The 16,450-nt window shown below is 38.3% G+C and overlaps 1 pseudogene; it reads left to right on the top strand.

Annotated features, from left to right (window-relative positions):
• The first annotated feature begins 1,318 nt into the window (after window positions 1–1,318).
• On the top strand, window positions 1,319–8,322 carry LOC102922542 (protein PPP4R3C1-like; annotated as a pseudogene).
• The last annotated feature ends 8,128 nt before the right edge of the window (window positions 8,323–16,450 follow it).

The following is a 16,450-nucleotide window of genomic DNA, read 5'->3' as shown; positions in this document are numbered from 1 at the left end:
TTTGGGAAAACAGGACTGGTTAGTAAAACCAGATACTACCTTAACATGTTTTAATGAAATGAAGGGAATTTTAATTCTTTTTATACTGTAATATTTCCAAATAATAGAGTTACTTTGTAGAATAATTCATACACATTCATGCTATCTTATGAATGTTTGTTGATGTTGAGTAAATACATATAGAGGAGAATAATGCTAGGCAGGATCCTTTTTTACCTTTGAGGGCATTGAGCAGGCAGCAGGGGCAGAAGTACAGAACAAAAGGGACACAAGTAATCAGTAGTTCTACTTCACTGTGAATCCTATATATAGTAACAGAGACCAGATGGCAAGCTATATTCAAGAGTGCAGTAGTAGCACTTATATGTTGGGGATAAACATAAGCAGTCTAATTGAATTTAAGGCTCACTTAATAAGAGAGAATTCATGCCTGGTGCTGCACCCATAGCTGGTGAGGTCACAGGATCCTGAAAACCAACTAGTCAAAATGTATAGAACCACTGACCATGGAATGCTCAGCCCAAATGATACATTTTCAATACAGCCCTACACCTAAAGCCCAGAGGATATTTCAGAAGAGCAGTCAGAATGAGTGTAAAATCCATAGGACCAGATTATATGCTGTGAGATAGTAGTTTCTGTTTATAACAGGGAAGCTGTATCCATGAAGTGTAAAAAAATATGTTTTTTTTTTACACAAGACCTGAACAATGAGATCACAAGCTGACATGTCAATGTAGGTGAAGAAAATTTCATAAGGCTCTACCCCTTCTTGAAGAGCTGCACTCATTTAATGATTGCTGAGAGAAGAATAATTAGTCTTCTAGGAAAGCCCCCTTTCCAATTCCAAGTAGTCAGTCCTAAGTATATATACATGCAAACAACACTATATGGACTCAGAAGGCTGTATTTATTTATACATGAATAATAAATATAGCATATGTGATATATAAATTATATATAAAATATTTCATATATATATATATATAACATATCCATATATATCTCTGTGTGTGTTTAGTTGCTGGAAAAATTACAAATGAAAAATTCTCTATAGACAAAGGAAAGTAGGATGATGTTAGAAGAATAAGATGCTGTCTCACATTGTATGAGAAGTATTTTTGAAGGACTGACATTTCAGGCAAAATGTAAAATACCATATTATTTGAAATACATAATGTCAGGGAGTTCTGGTGCAGGTACACAGCAGAACAGGTTAGATGGACCACTATAATGCAACAAGGCCAGTGAGCTGGAGCAACATGAACAGAGGATAGTTGGAGATGATCATAAAGAGGTGAAACCTGGCGAGATAAAAATGAATAAGGTATTATAAACAGTTCTGGGTGCTGCAGTCAAAGTGCTACAGGAGAACTAAAAGGGGGTAGCTGAAGTAGCAAATTTTCCTATTTTCCAGGAGAAAGGTCTGGTAATGAATGCCACTTGCTGTTTTAAATGAATGTGTGGAAATTCTATTTAAATGAAATTTGGGGTGGAAGAATTTCAAATATTTTCATTTACAGTATTAGACATGAAAAAAGAAGCACAGAATTTCTCTTGATTTTTAATTCCTCTTGATTGCACATAGTCATTCTCAACATGAAGCACCTTTGCACATCGGCCTGTGGATATTTGGCAGTATTGGTTTTTACAACAGGGGAATGAGGCTTTACTAGTTACCTAGTCATTAAATGTATCTACAGTATTTTAGTGTACTCCGTAATTATCCAACCAACTAATCTATCCAACAAAGCTTGTGCTTGCAGGTGTTTTATAAGAATGATATTTAGGGGGCTGGAGAGATGGCTCACTGGTTAAGAACACTGACTTCTCTTCCAAAGGACCTGGGTTCAATTCCCAACACCCACATGGCAGCTCACAACTGTCTGTAACTCCAGTTCCAGGAAAAAAAAAGAATGATATTTATTAAAATTTACTTTATGGGATCTCTAAATATAACATCTATGAGGTGCCTAAGGTATATATAAACTAAACATTCATTACACTTAAGAAGCAATGAGATACTTTCTCTCTGTTTAACATGATAGTCTTAAGGGATTTTAACATTTGGAGGTAACTATGTAAAGTGGGGTATTACTTTTAATTATTTTTATTGTAGAAATCAAAATTAAATTTTGGGACTGGTATGTTGACTTAGCTGGTGGAGGCACTTTCTACCAAGCTAGATGCCCTGAGTTTCATTCCTGGAATCCACATGGTAGAAGGGAAGGGCCAACTATCACAAATGACCTTCACATATATACCATGGCACACGTATTTCTTCCACCTATCACACACACAGAAAATAAATAAAAATGTACTGAAAACTTTTAAATGCATTCCTTACTGACATGTCATAACCTGCTTTAAAAATATGATGATACAGATCATACTAGTTAGCATTGTTAAACACACACATGCAAACACACATGCACATCATTAGGAATGAGCCGAAGGAAGCGATGCATTTAGATCAATACTAGTCAACTGATATACTTGTTTCCAAAGACATAATTAATGGAATGTGAATGGTCAGAAAATGCTCACTGCTATGGAGAAAAGACACATTAAGGAAAACATGGTAGTCCTTATATTTTCGAAGAGGTGGATAGAGTGAGCCTCTGAAAACAAAAGGAAAATTTGAATATATTTTTGAAGAAAATGAGTGCTTGAGATAAGTCCTTACTGAGAAATAGTAGATTCCTGGTTAAAACAGGTACAAAGGGACAACAGGTGTCCAAACAGATACAAAGGCCCTGAGGTGCGAGTTATCTGACATAATTTAGACACAGATAGCAGCTCCTGAGAATGCAGCAGGATAAATAAGAGAGACACTATTATCTTAAGAATGTAGGTCGGTTAAGGGGGAAAAGAAATGATTAGACTGTAAAGATCCTAATTCGAACTATCGTTTTTATTATTAGTGATGTCTAAAAACATTAATTTTGCGTGTGAAGTAGTGTTTCATATTGGGAAGACAAAAGAGGAAAATTGAAGGCTTGGCTTCTTCAAGCCTTGATACCATCACTTTTTGTAGAATTTGCACCAAATGCTTGATGAAATTTTGTATTTGGAAGGTTTTTTTTCCCTCTACCGTAGCAGTAATATTCTCTCCTGGCCATGACTATATGATGATTAATTTTAAAAATAAAATAATATAAATTTATTAGATTCTCTAGAACATGGCTGTTGCTTACATATATGTTTTTATACCCTGGAAAATAACAGGGACCAAAACAGCAGCATAATAGTCTTGGGTAGGTATAATTAATAAAGCAAAGAGGAATATTATTTCCTTAAACAAGAAAGAAACTAAAGGAAACTGCTGCAGCAACAGCAATAACAACTGTGGCCTAGAGGCCTTTTTACATTGTAAAGCAACTCTTGTTATCTTAATTAAAATCAAGGAACCTTTATTGGCCTAAAAGAAATTCCAAGGGATAAAACTGAGAATACATGGATTTATGCTGGTTGCATTTCATAGAATGGTTTGTGAGAACATATTCAGAGAATTGATGGTATTATAATTATTGTGAATGAGACTTAATATAAACACAGCAGGGACAAAATTTGATGAATAACATAAATGTTATTTTTTTATATTTCTAATTACTTCCTATTAAAATGAAGTATTTTAACTATACATGTAGCGGTTCTTAAAATAGTCATTTCTTGTTATATTTACACAATTCATAATTTTTGTTTCTAAACTTATATATTCTACAACCAATTGAATTTTTTCATAAATAATTATTATTTACACTCAATGTCCATAGTACTCAAGCTGTACTTTTCTTATTAACATTCTAGAGTATAGTCTACTGAATGTCATGTTTCTAGAGAAGCATACATTGACAGTGCCATGGAAAATTGATTACTACAAATAAGATGTTTCAAGTTCAAATAGGCTTAATGTGGTCAATTGTCAGTTTTTCTCTTGAAATAACAGGGTTAGACACTATTAAAATATATGTAACAGAGTTGCCATATCCAACCTTCTATTTCCTTCTATTTTTCCAATGTCTATACTCAGATGTGGATCTAAAGGAGGAAATGTGTGACTTTCATCTTGTCTTGCTTATTTTACGTTGATTACAAATTATATAGATGGGATGAATGTGAAGTAGAGTGTTGTAGAGATGCACAGAGGTTTCCTAGTGAGAACTTACTCAGAGTTCGAGAATCTGAACTTCCCAGCAGGGCTGCATAGGCAAATGATTGGACCACGGGTGTGGTTACCAGGTGTTTGGAAGGGTTTACACTTGGCTGTGCAGTATACTTTGATCTAGCAAGGGGGAGGTCTTTTGCCCCGCCCCTTGGCATTGTTATAAAAAAGCCCTTTTCAAGAGCCAAAGGGGACTGATGGATTTTGACCAGATCCTCCCGAAGCTATCCTGTGTTTCTGTCTTTCTCTTCTATGCAGTCTTTCTATTTAAATCGTTTGTTATTCTTCTCCCCTTCCCATAGGAACCCTTTAAAAGGTGGGAGCTGGCCTCCTATAAGTGTAATGAAAGCCAGGAAAAGGCAATAGCAGTTCAATTCCACACTTAACCAATTTTGAAATTAGAAAGATATGTACAAATTAGAACTCCTCAATTTATTAAATATGTGAACTCTGACAATTTATTTGACTTTTTTGTCAATTTCCTGACCATAAAGGGATTCTTATATTAATATACCTGTATTGCTAGACTATTATGAAAATTAGGCAAAAATGTAAATTCCTGTTTTAAATGTAGTAAACATTCAAGTATGATACTTGATCTATCACATTAATACCTTTCTTCATAACAAGTACTCACTGACATTTTGGCTGCTGTGAGGTTATTCTTCTTATCTTCATCATCATGACTAAATACAGGCTAGTGATATAGTTTAGTTTTAGAGTCATTTCTTAGCATGTCCAAGATCTTCAGAAATGGCCATAGCATGTTCAAGGCCCAATAAATCCACAAAATTTAAAAAAAAAGAAAATTAAATAATTTACAGGTGTCAATTCTCAATCTTGGCAAAATTTCACTCACTTCCCTTTTGACTCAGTTCTTCCCAATAACAATATGCATAATTAGGTAAAGGAAAACGTTTGAGGAAATATTTCATCCACTGTACTTAAAGGTGAAACTTCAGGCCGATAGAATAGAGCTATACAGCTGATGTATTCCTTTTTAGAACAAGATCTTCCTTTAATACATAGAAATGTGATAGATTTAGAGCACATCTTGTAGAGAAACTCAATCATTTTTATGAATCTTGTGAGGGCATTTTGTCTGTAGATGATGTATTCTTGCTTCTTATTAGCCTCAGCCTTTCATTGAAATATAGTATGAAGTGTAGAATTGGCCAAAACATTGCTAATAAAATTTACTTTTGCTTAAGTGCCCAAGCCCCACATTTCTGATGAGTGAAAATACTTCTGAGAAGCAAAATCTAAAAGAGTATCTTCTAGACTTCCATTTTTAAGAGAGGGGAAGCAGGTCCCTTTAACAGTATCTACTACACAGGCACATTCTTTTTAGGAAGAATCTTGGGTGAATCACGAGCTTCTTGCCAGAACTAAGGCAGGCTCAGAGACTCAAGCACAAAGGAGAGAGATTTGTTGGGGATAGTTCAGTAGTGGAGGACTGAGAGGTTTCAGGGCCTTTCCCCACCGTAATTCTAATGACCTTGGGCCTTCTCTTAGCCTCTGTCATCCTTTTAATCCCCACTAATCTACTCCCTTATGATTTTTCAGAATTACAACCTCTGAGATATTCCTGGCCACCTTGGCCAGAGTACTCAAAGCCGAGGTCTGCCCAACGATGTAGCCTAGCAAGACAAGGTCACAAATCCACAAGGATGATGGACTTCAGAGTGTAAAAGTCTATGTCATGAAGAAAGATGAGCCACGGAAACATATAGGCTCAGGACAAATTTCAACCAAATACATCGAATGATTCCAGGATATGTGCCTGCTTTTTCACTCAAAATCACATGGCTCACTGCTAGTAGAGGGGACAATACGTCTTGATGTACCCTATAAGAAACCATGAAGGGATTTAATTATTCGGACTGAACCCTAATAACCATACTATGGCAATATATTTCTGAGACCCAGAGGGTTGTCAAGATATCTGGGAAGATATCTGCCAAGTTCAAGGTAAAGATCCAAGTGTATAAATCACACAAGAATTTACAGATTATTTTTACAGTTTTCAAGTTCTGCCCCAGATCTGGAATCTGTTGGAGGAACCAACCTACGAACTCCATACAATTGAAAACCTTGCATATTTATTTAATGCTGTGGAAAAATCGCCGATCTGCAAGGAAGAGCTGGCTCTGCTCTTAGAAAGTCAAGAGTACATAATAAAAAAAATTGCTACAGCTCTTCCACACTTGTGAATACCAGCTGAACATGTAAGGCTTACATGTTTTACATGTTATTATTACAGGAATCTTATTTCTCAACAATGTACATTTGTTTAATATCATGTTTTCTGATAAATGTGTCATGGCTATGGTAGGATGCCTTGAGTATGACCCTGTTTTGAATTAACCATGTCAGCACAGGAAATTCTTGACTGAAAATGCAAAATTCAAGGAGTTATGCCAATAATATATCAGACCTACAGAATGCAATGTATTTGTGACATCCTATTACCTATACCATTCAAATTTCAAGAGAATTGTCTTTCTGATCTTACAGCTTCATTTTTTAATTTTATAATTAATTTAATTTTATATATCAGCCATGGATTCCCCTGTCCTCCCTCCTCCTACCCACCCCCCTGCTCACTCCCCAATCCACCCCCCATTCCCACCTTCTCCAAGGCAAGACTTCAATTTTTTCCAAAAATATTGAAATAGTTGCCCTGTTGCAGGAAGATGAAATGTTTTTGCTCGAAGTTTTCACTCAGTTAAAAGATAACACTGTAGGTGATGAAAGTGTGAACTGCTACTTTTCTTCAAGGGATTCTGTGAATTTGCTAAGATATTAAATTCCCCAAAGAAAGATGCCTTATTGAAAAATAATGATAAAGCTTGGAATCATAAGTGTTTTGAAAGCTTCAGTACCTATGCAAGACTACCAAATAGAAGAAACTGCTCTAGAAATATTTACTTATCTAGTAGAATATAATCCGTGAATAGTTTGAGTGTGTGAAATGGAAGAAGCTCAAAACAGCGAAAATAATGATGATGACTTTATCATCAATATAATGATCAAACAAATAATTTCTGATCCTGATTCTGAATCTTCACATGTTTTAAGTTTGACAGCAGTTCTCCACACTCTTCTTGACCAGAAAACATGTGTATAACAGTTAATGGATGTGAAAAAACAGACTTTATGAATTTCTTCTATACTACTGCATTAATAACTTGGCAGCAACAATTTTGTCTATCACAGGACAAAATGATAGTGATAACAGGGCCAAAATCTGTCCTGATAATTACCAAAGTGCACAATTGCTTGGAGTAGTTTTAGAATTGCTCAGCTTTTGTGTAATCACCACTTAACATATTAAAAATTATATTTTGAGCAACAACTTGCTTGGCAGAGTCCTGGTGCTGATGAGTTCAAAGCACACTTTTATGGTTTTATGTGCTCTCAGGTTTATAAGACAGATGACTGGTCTTAACGATGAAATTTATTATCTTTACATAATTAGGAAAAATCTTTTTGAACCTGCTATAAATGCTTTTCTGCATAATGGAAAATTGTATAATATCTTAATCTTAGCTATTATTGAGCTATTTGAATTTATAAGAGCAGATAACATCAAGTCTCTCATTGCACATATTGTGGAAATTTTTTTGTGCCTTTTTGAATCAATTGAGTATGTCCAGACATTTAAAGGGTTGAAGATTAAATTTGAAGAAGAGAAGGAAAGAGAAAGTAAAGTAAGAAGGAATTCACATAATATAATATACCAGAAAATATACTTCAGACATATGAAAGCTGTGGAGGTAAAAGTCAAGGAACAAATGCATTCCAGACAAAATACCAAAGTAATTCTACCAATGGTAAGGGACTTTCTGAATCATTATGATGTGTTTATGAAAATTAATGAGACAAGTGAAAACAAAGTAGAACAGCCAGAAAGAAACTCATCTGAAGCATGTGACTGTTCTTCATCTCATTCTGATGCTTCTGCTAGTAGAATGAGTAGGCCACACTGCAGTAGCATGGTTCCTTTAGTGGACTACCCAGATGATGATGATGATGATGATGATGACGATGATGATGAAGAGGAAGAAGATGCACCTTCCAAAAAAAATGACCTAATCCTGGTTCATAAAAATCTGATGATGCCCTCAACTTTTGACTCAAATAAAATTCTATAAATATCACAAGCTGTAAAATGTAATTAAAAAACCTTTCTCTTATGTACATTTAGATATGGCAGAATAAGTAGAAAATATGATGAATAAAGGCCTCAATTTTATATAAAGGAAATCCTCCATAGTAGAAATGCATAGTATAAAATAACCAGCCCGAGTGACAATTTCTTATCAAGAACATCTTATTTTGGCAGCATGGTTTTGGAGGAGGAGCCAGTTTGATAAAGTAATACAATTTTCACTCAGGTCTTTATATTACAAACAACTGCAAAAGTTTTATTGCAAAGCCTACTTTCAAAAAAGGTCTAGCAATGACATTTTTTCCATAAATTAAAGTGGTTTGAAAGAACTTTTTGTATGTATAGAAGAAAAAGTCAATATTAAAGTAAAAATAAAGTCAGACTTTTCAACATTTCTGTGAGGATTTATCAGAACATCAGCATTATGAATAATAAGAGGGAAATAACATTTAGCACAATTAAGTGCAATTGTTCATGAATAAAATGTTAAGCTGGATCCTAAATGAGCTGTTGTTAATGTACTTTTTGGATGAGAAATATCAAGTATCAGTAGCAATACATAACTATTCCTAGTGTACATTCTTTAGGTCCTCCATGTAATAAATCAGAATGCACCAATTATCCAAATTGTTAACATTATTTCCTTACTCATTAATGAAGTTTTGTCTGTTTCCCCAGAGTAGGAGGTACATATTAGTATGCACACATTTCTTTCTGGTTGCTGAAACAAAGTAACAAACAAAAACAGCATAACAGAGGAAATGTTAATTTTGTCTCATAGTGTGAGGGAATACATTCTATCCTATTGGGAAACGTATAGGAGTAGACTGTTGACTGGTGAGAGGAATCTAAAGCAGCATGTCACATTGCTCCCACAATCAACAAGCAACTAGATAAATTCTGATGTTTACCTCAATTTCTCTTTTTACTTAGTGTAGGACATCAGCCTATGGCACAGTGTCACACACATCCAAGGTGTATCTTTCATACTCAATTATTCCAGTCTTTAAACTGCCTCATAAATATACCAACAACTTTGTCTCCTAAGTATAGATTGTGTTATTATCTATCACTAATTGACCCCTTGCCTACCTAACACTCAAGCATATAACTTTTAAGTCTTAACCTTCCACATCTCATCACAAAAGGCTCATGGCCATTTCATATTGCAAAATGTATTCAGTTTAATACACAGGCATGTTTGGATACTGAGGAGAAAACACAAGCTTGCCCAGCTCCATTAAGACTGAGCAGGCAGGAGGAGACCCAGGACAGCCTGCTCTGGGTGCTGAGGAGAAAATACGGGCAGTCAGGCCCATGCCTTGGTCTATGGCCTTCCTGGTTGTGGTCTGTTTTGATGTCCATGGCTCCTGATACCACTGAAGGCCAAGAGGATAGAGCTGCACAAAGGTAGCCCTGCCTGTCACTGGCTGCAACACTAGGGAGAACTGGTCCTGCTGCTTACTGGCTGCAGCACTGGGGGGAACAGGCCCTGTATCTCTCCTGGGGAGCACAGTAGGGCTGACCCTGTTGGTGGGGTCAGAGTCTTCTTTGCTATTTGTCTTGTCTAAGAGTGACTCTTAGCAGCCTTTTATTTTTTAATCTTGGGAAGGAGAGGCTTAGTGAATCTGATCAGTTTCAAGGACTTCTTGAAGCTGTTTAGAGTTGTTTCCCTTCTGTCCTAAAGCCCTTTTCTGCAGGAGGGAATGCTTCAATTTCAGAGGAAACTGCTACAGAAAATTCCACCCCTTCTTCTGGCTCTTACATTTTTTTCTTCCCCCTCTTCTACAATGATATCTGCGCCTTGGAAGGCTGGTTATAGATGTTCACCTATGGCTAAGAATTAGGCCACAGCAACAGTCACTTGCTGTTTTAGGCTTATATTTCTATGATGAAACATTAAGACAAAAAGCAAATCGGTGAGGAAAGCGTTTATTTAGTATAGTCTTACACATTATAGTGCATCCTTAAAGGAAATCAGGGCAGAAACTCAAACAGGGAAGGAACCTGGAGCCAGAAATTAAAATGTAGAGGAGACAGAGTGGTGTAGCTTACTGGCTTGCTCTCTATGTCTTGCTTAGCTGATTTTCTTTTTTTTTTCTTTTGGTGGGTGGGGGGATTGAGACAGGGTTTCTCTGTGTAGCTTTGGAGCCTGGCCTGGAACTTGTTCTGTAGACCATGTTGTCCTGGAACTCACACAGATCTGCCTGCCTCTGCCTGCCTCCCAAGTGCTGGAATTAAACTGCCCAGCTTTTTTGTTTGTTTTTCTCTCAGTTGGATTTCTAATATAACCCAGGACCACCAACCCAGGGACTGTCCAACACATAATGGACTGTGCCCTCCTATGTCAATCTGAACTCCCTCTTGTGGAGCAAACATTAAATCCAATCAGATGCTGTTAGTCTTACCCAGGCAAACACACCCTACCTGGCATGTCAGTATTTTATCATGCAGGGTCCATAATTGAACAGGAATGTTTGTGACAGTTCTCCACCAGAAACCTGCATAGCACTATGGAAGCCAGCCAGCAGAGTGGAGCTTTTGAGTTCTGTCCCACCTTAATTTCTCCATGTCCTACAGCTAAAGCATGGTCTTCAGCAACATGGTCTTAATAGTATAGTTCTAACATGTAACCAACAGCAGTAGCAGTAGCCTTTGTGGTTTGTGGGGTCTCAGGGATTTTCCTGGTCATGTTTTATGGCCCCATCTGTAGGTTTGATTACAGGTTTTCACTCGTCTATTAAAGGATGGACTTGAGGGGTATCTTCTATTGTTTTTACCACCTCTCTCTCATCCTCTTGTTTATCTAATTTACTTGCAAAATCAGAGGCTAACATGGAGGTTTCTAACCTCATCTCCCTTTCTTCTTGCAATTGCTCCTTTACACAAAGAAGTTCCTTCCTGGCCACTGTCATAGCCTCAGATGCATTTATAAAAACACACGACAGACCAGTAGTCAACTTATCTCACTGTGGGCAATCTTAACTTTTGTGTACTAAATACTACAAAATTTTCTCTAAACTTTTAATTGTTTTCAGGGTATCTCTGCCTTCATGTGGTAGACCTTACTCACCAAGCAGGCATTCCAACCATCCCATACCACACAGATGAAGACTGCCATCTTGGGATTCCTCCCACAGACACTCTTAATCCTGATGTCTTCCTATTCATATAAAGAACCATATAACCACTGTCATAGCACAAAGACACACCAACTCACACCATATAAGTAAGCAAAACGGTATCAGAATTTCCTCTACAGATGTTCCTGCCTCAGGCTGTTCAGGCTGTTCAGGCTTAGTTTCATGCCTTATTACCCGTAGCTAGGACCACATACCAATGCCTCCCAAACTTATCTTTGACTCTTTTGTGTCCCTGTTTAGGTGCCAGTTGTATGACAAAACTTTTCCTGAGGAGATTAAACACACATTTCTACTCACCCCAGAGAGGGAACCTATGACAGACCCATTTATACAACAGCACCAAAACCCAACTTGGTGTACCAATGAGTTTTATTGGGTTACTTATAGGAGTGTGGGTGAAGTATTCTTTTTTTTCTTTTATTTTATTTTACAATACCATTCAGTTCTACATATCAGCCACAGATTCCCTTGTTCTTCCCCCTTCTGCCCCCCTCCCCTTCCTCCCAGCCCACCCCCCATTCCCACCTCCTCCAGGGCAAAGCCTCCCCCGAGGACTGAGATCAACCTGGTAGACTCAGTCCAGGCAGGTCCAGTCCCCTCTTCCCAGATTGAGCCAAGCTTCCCTGCATAAGCCCCAGGTTTCAAACAGCCAACTCATGCAATGAGCACATGACGCGGTCCCACTGCCTGGATGCCTCCCAAACAGATCAAGCCAATCAACTGTCTCACCCATTCAGAAGGCCTGATCCAGTTGGGGGCCCCTTAGCCTTTGGTTCATAGTTCATGTGTTTCCATTCGTTTGGCTATTTGTCCCTGTGCTTTATCCAACCTTGGTTTCAACAATTCTCGCTCATATAAACCCTCCTCTTTCTTGCTAATTAGACTCCCGGGGCTCTACCCGAGGCCTAGCCGTGGATCTCTGCATCCAGATTCCTCAGTCCTTGGATGGGGTTTCTGGCAGGACTATTAGGGTGTTTGGCCATCCCATCACCAGAGTAGGTCAGTCCCGGCTGTCTCTCGACCACTGCCAGCAGTCTTTTGTGGAGGAATTTTGTGGGTTTCTGTGGGCCTCTTTAGCACTTTGTTCCTTCCTTTTCTCATGTGGTTTTCATTTACCATGGTCTCCTATTCCTTGTTCTCCCTCTCTGTTCTTGATCCAGCTGGGATCTCCCGCTCCCACAGGCTCTCTTTCCCTCGACCCTCGCCCTTCATTATGACTTAAAGGCAGCTTGCATTACCAAAGCCCACACCAGGATGAGTGACAGCTCACAAAAGCTGGAAACCTGGAGCACACTAAACAGCCTGCAGGCAGCTCAACAGTTTAGAGTGTGTCTTTTCCATGTGACTCAGTTGGTCTAAACCTCCACCAGACAGCTTGGCTAGTTTTTGCTTCTTCAGGCAGCTGATCTGATCCCAGAGTTTCCTTCCCAGCTTGTCTTGTCTGAGAATGACTCTCAGCAGCTTTTGTTGTTTACTCCTGGGGGGAGGGGCCTAGTGAATCTCTGGTCAGTTGGCTTCCTGAAGCTATTTAGAGTTGTTTACCTTCTGCAGTAAAGCCCTTTCTTTCAGGAGGAAATGTTTAAATATCAGAGGAAACTGCTACACAACAATGCCAAGTATATTTAATATTACTTCAAATATCCCTATAGTCTTTCACAGTCTCAACACTATTCAAAAGTTCAAAGTCCAAGGATTTTTTTTAAAGTTAAACCATCTTATTTGAGAAAAGTGGACACCTGAACCCTGCCGTTTTCGTGGACGAAGTGGTGGCCGCCTCCAGATCCAGTGGAACCTGGACCAGGGAGCAGCACCACACACTCACGATCACTAGGAGACCTGAAAGGCGCCAGGCAGAGCCTTTATAATCCCTTCCAGGCGGCATAGGTTTCCGCTTCGGAGAGAGAATATGCAAGGATGTTTTTTGAGGCTCCAGACAGTCTCTTAATTGTCACCCCCCGGAAAAAAAAGAAAAAAAAGTAAGAGCAAATCACATACTTTTAACATGCAATGGCACAGAAAAATTATCATTCTAAAATGGAGGAATAAATGGGGACATAGTAGGAAAACACTAGACCAAAGCAAGACTAAAACCTTGTAGCCTGGATACCAAATCCTGTGCCTCAATGTCCTGTGTCAAAGGTTTTAGATGTCCCCATCCTTCCAGCTTTGTTGCCTACAACATCTCTCTTGGGCTGTTTCTATTCCCTACTCTCTTTGTTAGATGTCTCAGAGCCTAGGCATCTCCAATATCTTAGGGTCTCCAGCACAATCCAGATTTCTCTTTCATAGCTTCATGTGATGGTCTTTCTTCACCTCTTTGCAGAGACTCTTCTGCCACCCTTTGTCCGATCCCCATAGCTCTCTCAAGAAGAATCCATAATCCCTTCACGCTTTCATTTGTCATGTCTCCAAAGCAAGGACCAGATGGATGATACTTTAGAAGCTCAGATTCCAACATTGGAGGAACCTTGGCCCTGTTAAATCTACATTAGCAGCAGCATGTATATATGGTTGCTTTCTAGGATCAGCAAACTCCTTAGGCTCTCTTTCTTTAGATGGAAACTTTGCTGTATCTGGTCATGCTCTGAGGGTACCCTTCCTATCCCAACAGAGGAGAAGCCTGACTTTAAAGTCACTAATCTCTGTGACAATTACTTTCTCCTTTTTAGCACATCTGTTTTATGTACCATTACACTTCTGTGTGCTTTAGGTCTCTCTGGAGTGTATCTTTTGTATTTCTTTCTGCATTACTTACTCTTTTTCAATGTAGACCTGTACAAGTTTAGTCAGTAGTAATCATTCACAGACTCCACATTATGCTGTCTTGAAATTTCTCCCAATAAAAATCAAAACATTTTGTTTCATACTCATATAACTCATGAGGACATGAACAGAAAACAGACTGATTCTGTCATGAAATGCTACATGACTGGGCTCTAGCTTAGTTTCTAACACAGATTTTCCCTTCTGAAAACTCATGAGATAAACCTTGATAGTCAATTGTGTTTGTTACTTCTGTATTGCCTTGACAAACATCATGACCAATGAAATTTATAAAGGAAAGACTGTAATTGTGGCTCAGGGTTCCACAGGGTAGCAGAGTCTATTAACACCATGGTGGGGTGCATGGCAGCAGGTAAGTAGGCATGATACTGAAGAAGTGGCTGAGAAAGCTAACATCAGATGCATAAGCAGAGAGAGCTAACTGAGAATAGCATAGGCTTTTGAAAGTTTGAAGCCCAGTCCTAGTAACACAGCTCCTCCAACAAGGCCACACCTCCTAATCCTTCCCAAACAGTTACACCAACTGAGAACCTGGGAACCAAACCTTAAAATATATGAGCCTAATGGGGCATGCTCTTTCAAACCACCATATCCACACTATACTTAGTACTGATATCCTTCAGATTTCTTACTAGAAAGACCCATTAAGATCCCTTAAAGCATTCACCTGCTTTCTAGTCTGATGTCTTCCACATTCCTCCAAACAAAACTTTGTTAGGTTCTTCAGGGCAACAACCTCACATCTCCTAGTAACAACAACTGTATTAGTTACATTTGTTGCTGTGGCAACATATCATAACCAAATGTGACTTATCAAAAAAAAGAGTTTCTTTTTGTTGGCTTACAGGTCTAGAGGGAAAGTTCATAATGGTGGTGGGGGCGGGGCAGGAAATAACAGCAGATGGCTGGAGTAGAAAGCTGGTTGATCATAACTTTATCCAAATTCAGGAAGTATAGGGAGTCTATAAACTCCAAAAGCTCCCACCCCCTTAGTAACACACATCGGCAAGGATCTACTTCTTAAAGATACAATAACCTCTGAAGACAATGAAAGTAACTGAGAACCAAGTGTCCAAATGGGTATATTTCTGCTTTAATCATACCAAATTACATTCTTTCATCATACAGTGACACAAAGCATACTTTTGCATCCTAGAGTGGCAGAACTGGGAATGTAGCCAGGAAATATGACACTGAAACAAGACAACAACAAAACAGTAAAAGAAATATTAAATCACGCAGTTTCATGTTGCCCAGCTGTCTTGTGATAGAGTTATCTGCGTTCCAAAGGGCTTGTCTAGCTCTACCCCACCCTAATGCACATTGCAATGACTCTTCTTGAATGTCATCTACATCTGGAATTACCTAAAATCCAAAATTGGAGGACATACCTGTGAGGGATTTTTGCTTAATTTGAAGTGGATAGATCTACACGTGTCTTTAAGCCAGATTTTGATGGGGGAAGACACACCTTTAATCTGGGCCACACCTTCTCCTGGAAGCCTTTATAAAGACATGGAAGAAAGTTTTGCTCTTTGCCTGCTTGCCCTTGCTTTGCTAGCAAGTCCATTCCTTGTGTATACTGAAAAACAGCTGAGACATCCAGCTTTGTGGACTGAACAACTACTAGGTTCTTGGACTTCCATTCACAGCAGCTGTTGTTGAATTAGCTGGACTGCAGCCTGTAAGTCATTCTAATAAATTCCGTTTCTGTGTATATATAGAGTTATTCATTCTATAAATTCTGTTGCTCTAGAGAACCCTGACTAATACAGAGTATATACTCTTAATAAGCAAACAATAATTTCATCAAATATGAAATCAATTTATCTGTAGTTATGACCTCTTGGGACTTACTGACACATTTGCAGAGGATCCAACACAACAGAGAGTATGCATGTTTACACCACTTTCACTGTTTAGTTAAATTAAATGTTATAATGGGATTATGCACATTGTGATTGAATGTCAAAAAAGTAGTTTGTTAGAAAAATGTGTCATGTTTTCCTCGTGTCTAGACCATCATGGCAAGAGTTATCTATTATACAAATCTACACTGTGGTTTGAATGAGAATGACCTCAATTGGCTCAAATATTTAAATGTTTGGTCCCCAGTTGGTGGAACTATTTGGGAATAATTAGAAGGTGTGGCCTATCGGAGGATGTGTGTCACTGGGGATGGGC

This window comes from Peromyscus maniculatus, chromosome X, assembly GCF_049852395.1.
Source record: "Peromyscus maniculatus bairdii isolate BWxNUB_F1_BW_parent chromosome X, HU_Pman_BW_mat_3.1, whole genome shotgun sequence".
NCBI lineage: Eukaryota > Metazoa > Chordata > Mammalia > Rodentia > Cricetidae > Peromyscus > Peromyscus maniculatus.
Note: the sequence above shows the minus strand (reverse complement) of the source record. Positions and strands in the feature narration are given on the sequence as shown.